The sequence below is a fragment of the Myotis davidii genome, unplaced genomic scaffold, assembly GCF_000327345.1.
Source record: "Myotis davidii unplaced genomic scaffold, ASM32734v1 scaffold209, whole genome shotgun sequence".
Lineage (NCBI taxonomy): Eukaryota > Metazoa > Chordata > Mammalia > Chiroptera > Vespertilionidae > Myotis > Myotis davidii.
In genome coordinates, this window is record NW_006300047.1 from 1,508,928 (window position 1) to 1,515,319 (window position 6,392).

At 43.3% G+C, this 6,392-nt stretch overlaps 1 protein-coding gene across 2 annotated transcripts in view; it reads left to right on the plus strand.

Annotated features, from left to right (window-relative positions):
• Positions 1-290: 290 nt before the first annotated feature.
• Positions 291-6,392, plus strand: part of ZC3H7A (zinc finger CCCH-type containing 7A) — a 37,180-nt gene continuing 31,078 nt past the window's right edge. For both annotated transcript variants that reach the window (XM_006776281.2, XM_006776282.2), the window contains exon 1: positions 291-474. The gene's annotated coding sequence lies outside the window, so the exon portion shown is untranslated. The remainder of the gene's footprint in view (positions 475-6,392) is intronic.

Genomic DNA, 6,392 nt, shown 5'->3' on the forward strand with positions numbered 1-6,392 from the left:
GAAAAGGGCTGCTTCTCCCTGCCTTCCCTGCCAGCATGCATTTCCATTGGCCAGATACCTCCTTTCTGGTATTTAACTCAAAGACAGTTTCTTTTTCATGATTTGTGTCTGTTCCGGTCATCGCGGTTTCCCTAATTCAGTATTTTGGGTTTGGGGGCGGGGAGGATGCGCGCGGAGTGCGTGGCTCATTTATTTCGGGTTAATCCCGCCCCTTCTCCCCCTTTCCCCCCGCCCCCCCTTTTTTTGTTTTGCGCGGGACACACGTCGAGGACGCGCGGCGAATGGTTTCTTGCCTTTCTCGTGGATGCGGAGACTGCCAGGTTTTAGGTGTCTTTAACCCCCCACTCCCTTAAAGAATGAGGACCTGTCAGTTGCCGTTGGCGTGAGTTTCCTGTTGGAGGTGGTCATCGCAGGGGTGTGGTCAAGCTGGAGAGCGCTGGCTGGGCCGAGAGGTTGTGCCTGCTCCCTGATTGGGTGAGCTTATCAGTAGTTGGGTATTTTTCCCGGCTCCCCCCGCCGCCCCCCCCCATGAGGGATGAAAGGAGGTACGCGCCTTAGATCATTTCAAGAGCAAGGATCTGCTGGAACTAGACCTTTGCTTCCTGGGAAGGTGGCCACTGGCCCCAGGGGGTTCTTTTTTATTGATTTTTTTTTAGAGAGGAGATAGAAACATGGATGAGAGAGAAACATCATTGATGGACTGCCTCCTGCACGCCCCCTACCCGGGATCGAACCCGCGTCCGGGGCGTGTGCCCTGACTGGGAATTGAACCGCGCGACCTTCTGGTTCTTGGGTTGATGCCCAACCTCTGAGCCACATGGCGGGGCTCATTTATAATTTTTTATGCTTAAATAATACATGTTGAGATTTTTTTAAATTTTTATATTTTATTGATTTTCCACAGAGAGGAAGGGAGAGAGATAGAGAGTTAGAAACATCGATGAGAGAGAAACATAGACCAGCTGCCTCCTGCACATCCTACTGGGGACGTGCCCGCAACCAAGGTACATGCCCTTGACCGGAATCGAACCTGAGCCCTTTCAGTCCGCAGGCCGATGCTCTATCCATTGAGCCAAACCGGTTTCGGCATGTTGAGATATTTTGAACGTATTGGGTTAACTAAAGTATGTTATTAAAATTAATGTCACTTTTCCTTTTCCTTTTGTTAATATGGCTACTTGAAAATTTAAAATTAGATCTGTGGCTCACATATTCCTGTTGGACAGTGCTCAAATAGAACCTGTGAATGGGGGCAGGGGTGGTTGGAAGCCGGTGCCATTTGCTTATCTTTTCCTGCTTCTCTGATGGCATCTTGCCTCCTATTCTGTAGGCTCTCCAGGAATCCCCACCCCCTTCTCACCCTCAGCTGAACTGAACTTTGGAGCGGATTGCATAATGAGGATCTTGTCCTAATATGCAGAATAATTCATGTTCATGGGCAGAATTTTTTTCAAAAAACGTCTGTATCTGCTGTGTACTGGAGTCTGGAAATAGTCACGTAATGTTTAACTCAGAATCAGATCACGTTTTATTGAGGTTGAATGTTCTCATTATTTTCCTGTGTGGGTTGTGCAGGGAGCATGTTAATTTGCAGGGCTCCTGCCACCTAAAGGAACTGGAGAGCTCAGGCCTTCCTCCCAAGTTACTGTGCCTTTTGCTTGGGGCCTGGTTCGTCTTGCTCTGACCTTCCCATTCCTCAGATACAGTCAGTTTTTGCCCATAAAAATAGTGTTTGTCAACCCTATTGTCCCACAATTCTTAATTTTTTGATTGATTTAAAAACATGCCAGTTTGAGTAGGCTAAATTAATGCTGTATTTGGGAGAGACTTAGAATAGAACCTCAATTCTGGGAATGGTGACAGTGACTCTTGGAAAGTTTTGAGCTTTCCAGTAAAGGACCAGGTAGAAACAAAAGATGTCTGTATCCATTTGCCTCACTCTAGAGTGGGCTTTCTAGAATAAGTATGATGTTTGGAAACTTGTTTTCTAGATTATATCTTGAAGTGTTGTTGTTGTTTTTTGAAATGTTTTGTTTTAATGAGAATATTTTTCTCCAGAATTTTAGGATTGGAAGTAAAATTTTTCTCTAAAATGTGACGTGTTTCTAAATCAAGCAGAAACTTTCTGGATAACATTTTTAGAAGGAAGAAATATTAATCCAGAAGTTTAAAAATTAATGCTTGTGATAATACATGTTTAATTAATCAAAACACACACACACACACAGAATAGAAAGGAGACACTCTTTTAAGCGAGGTGATTTTCTTTGAGGTTTTTGTCCCAACAAGAAATTTGTTTTTTGTTTTTTTTTTATGAGTTCAGCAATATGTTTAGTTAGTTAATAATTAATTTCACATACCTTAAAAATCTCAGGAACCATGTACTGGAACCAATAAGAGAGAGTCAGTAATTTTCTATTTGACAAAAACAAGCAAAACCCAGAGCTTTTGTATTTTATGAAAATACCTGAATTTGGAGCAAGATATTAGTGTGGCCCTTGAGAAGACCTCATCTGCAGTCCTGGGCATGTCACAGGCAGCATGCCTGACTCTGGGCAAACTATTTGTCTTGAAGACTTTACACCCCCCCCCCCCCCCCCCCCTTAATATATTGATTTCAGAGAGGAAGGGAGAGGGAGAGAGAGAAACATCAGTGATGAGAGAGTCATTGATTGGCTGCCTCCTGCCCCCTCCTACCAGGGATCAAGCCTGAAACCCGGGCATGTGCCCTGACTGGTAATTGAGCCATGACCTCCTGGTTCATAGGTCGACGCTCAACTGCTGAGCCACACTGGCTGGACAGAAACTTCACATTTTTGTTGATTCCTCCGATATAGAGGTGGTGTATGAGGTGAGATGAACCCTGTGCCTTAGCAGGGCTGGGCACTGTAGGAGGCAGTTGGCATATGTATCTGGTTTCAAAATGAAAGTCCAGGGTGGCGGGCAAAATTATGAAATTACCTTTCTGATGTTTAGCACAGCCTCCATCATCCCTTTTCATTTTCAGTAAAAGGGAAAAATGGTCTCATAAAGTATCCAGTAGGAGAGACAGTTGCAAGAAGGTGGTAGAACATCTGTATTAATGTTTCACTGCCTGGGTTTGTGGTCATAGGGTTATAGTGTATCCACATGCTTTTGTAAGTGTTGCCAGAGTGAGCTAATACATTATTGCAAGACAGGCTTGACAGTAATGCTACTTTAACTACTTTTTATTGTTTGCCTGTTTGTTTAGCCATTACACAGAAGCTTGGGTCTGATGGTAATTACAAATTTTCACTTGAAACTTAGGAATACCTTTTAAGGCAAAAGTACTAGCACAGTGTCCAGCTCCCTGGGGACACTTTCTCTGGTCCTGAGTTAGAACATCTTGTAAATAAGGTCCTTTAATATTTCTTCTTTGTATCTAAATACATTATAGTAGGGCAAAGTGGACTTCCATGTAAAGATTTTCCCTGGAGTGGTATCCTGACTCACTGTCCACTGACTACATTCCTGTGCAAACCCTCTGCTTTGTCTAAATGACTTTAGATTATGTTCCTTGAGCACTTACGTCACTGTGTATGCGGACATATGTTTATTTTGTTTCTCTTGAGTGGCTTTCAAGTGTCCACCTGTCTGTCAGTGCTGCATTGGTCTTTGAGAGCCGAGCCCAGGGCCAACTTACCTGTGCTCCCTCCCCCTCCTCCAGGCGGCACCACCATTTACAGTGCAAAGGAGGGTGGTGGATGAGTTCAGGCTTGGAGCCAGCCTGTCTGACTTTGAAATCTGTCTCTGTCACTTGGCAGCTGTGTGATCCTGGACTACTTGTGTCACTTCTGTGTGCTTCAGTTTCCTCATAGGACCTATGTCTTAAGGTTATTATAAGGATTAAATGGTTTAATACATGTAAAGCACTTGGAACAATGCCTGGCATGCAGCAAGCGCGCTAAGTGTTAGCTGTCGTTCCTATCTGTGCTATTGTTGCAGTTACATTTTATTTACCTGGGTGTCTTCTGTTAATGCAGTGGTTCTCAACCTTCTGCCCTTTAAATACAGTTCCTCATGTTGTGACTCAACCATAAAATTATTTTCGTTGCTACTTCATAACTGTAATGTTGCTACTGTTATGAATCGTAATGTAAATATCTGATATGCAGGATGGTCTTAGGCGACCCCTGTGAAAGGGTCGTTCGACCACCAAAGGGGTCGCGACCCACAGGTTGAGAACCGCTGTGTTAATGGGAGCTAGTTTCTAAAGTTACTATGGAAGGCTGCAATTTCATGGGTATGAATAAATTGCTTAGTTATTAGCTCTGTACATTGTACTGGACTTGAGTATATTGAGTTTCACTTAACAGGCCTTGAGTAAATACTTAAAGGAATTATAATAACGATCCAGGGTTTTTTTTGTTCTTATATAAAACTTGAGAATGAGTAACAATTTTAAAATCAGCTGGTTCTGGAAAGATGATACTCCGGTTTGTAGGAATTTAGTTAATTTAATGAAATTCATGTCTAATTGAATTTCTTGCCTTAAAATGCAGTTGAAAGCTCCCTTACCCCCAGCCCATTTCCTTTGCATTTAAGGAGAAGGAATGGGCCTGACTTGATTTTCCCCTGGCATCACAGCACTGTTTTAGGAGTCTTATGGTTTCAGATTTTTCCCTCTATGTCTGTCTCTAATTGATTTACTCCCCGACTTGTTTCCCTGCAGGGTTGGGGCAGCGTCCCCTACAGCCAGCTCTGCTTATGTCCAGTCATTTCCTCCCGGACACCTTCCTTTCTCCTGCGTGTCTGTTTTTGTGAACAGTTTACCAGGTTTTAACTCTGGGGCCTCTCAACTTTGCATTCATTCATTCTTCCATTCAAGTTTTTCTTGACCTGGTCCCTAGGTATTGTGATGCAATCAGGAGTAAATAAAACAAGGCACCTCTTGAAGTGAATAGTGGGATGTGATGACAATTTGGGGTGGAAAGGGAAGGCCTCTAAAGGTACACTTACTAGTAAGTCAAGATTCCAGACTGAAAAGGAGCCAGCTCTGCAGATCTGGGAAGTGTGTTATGGGCAGAGGGATCAGCAAGCACAATGGCCCAGAAGTACAGAGCCCTTGACTCATTTTAGGAACACACCGAAGGCCAGTCTGACAGGAGCTGAGTAAGTGAATCAGGGCGAGGGTGTTGTGAAAAGACTTACAGGAAGTTAGTCCTCCCAGATCAGGTAGGTCGAGGTAAGGAATCTCAGTTTTCTTCTAAATGCTTAGGGAAGTCAGTGAAGGATTTTAGGCAGGGCTAATAACTAATTTGTTTTTAAAAGAGCATTCCTTTTAGTTTCGTGTAGGAAATGAAAGGGGGAGGGGCAGAGGAGATGCCTGGAGCTGAGACAGAGGCTGAGAGAGGAGGATATCGCCACCTTCATATGAGATGGTGTGACTCAGGCCAAGGAGGTTTTGAGTGGTTGGATTTGGGATGCATGCACCTATTTTGATGGTATCACTGACAGGCTTTGTCAGTGGGTTGATTGGATGTGGAATGTGAGAGAGAGAGGAGTGTAACCCCTGGTTTTTGGCTTGAGCAACTGGCTGGAAGGTGGTTTCATTACTGAAAAGGTAAGATTGGGCTAAGCCTTAGGATTGGGAGGAAGGCAGAGGATTAGAGCCACTGAAGTTAGAAATGCTGAATAAAAGCCAGAAACAGAGCAGGTGGCCCTGCACATATTGCTGTAGAATAGAGGACTTTACATTTTGTAAATGAAGTTTGGGCAACTGGGTAGCTATTTGGGAGGGAATTATATACAGTGTATCTCTATATTACTCCTTATAGTAAACTGGCAGATCTGATTAAAAAATAACCTATATAATGAAGAGCTAATATTCTAATTAGACCGAACAGCAGAAGGACCATCCAGACGACCTTCTGAATGACCCTCTGGATGAAGCCAGGGCTGTGAGGGCCTGTGAGGTCCGGCTGAGGTTGTGAGGGCCGGCTGGGGCTGCAAGGGCCAGGCCCCTTGCATGAATTTCGTGCATCCGGCCTCTAGTGTTTAATGAAAGAATATGAGTACTAGAAGAAAACATGGATAATTATTTTATAATCTCAGAGTGCTGAAGGCTTTTCTGAGTATGTCAAAACCCAGAAGCCATATTTCTCACCTCCTGGTTGACGTAGATGAAAACATTTAATAATTTCTGGTGAAGCAGTGAAATAGACACCATCAAGTACTGTTTCTGGGTAGGGTCATTTGGTGTAGCTTGGCAATAGCTGGTAAAATAAAGACAACATATACTCTTTATCCTATAGAAATTCTTATTTATTTACTTATTTTTATTTTTTTAAATATATATTTTATTGATTTTTTACAGAGAGGAAGAGAGAGAGAGAGAGTTGGAAACATCGATGAGAGAGAATTGGTGTCCC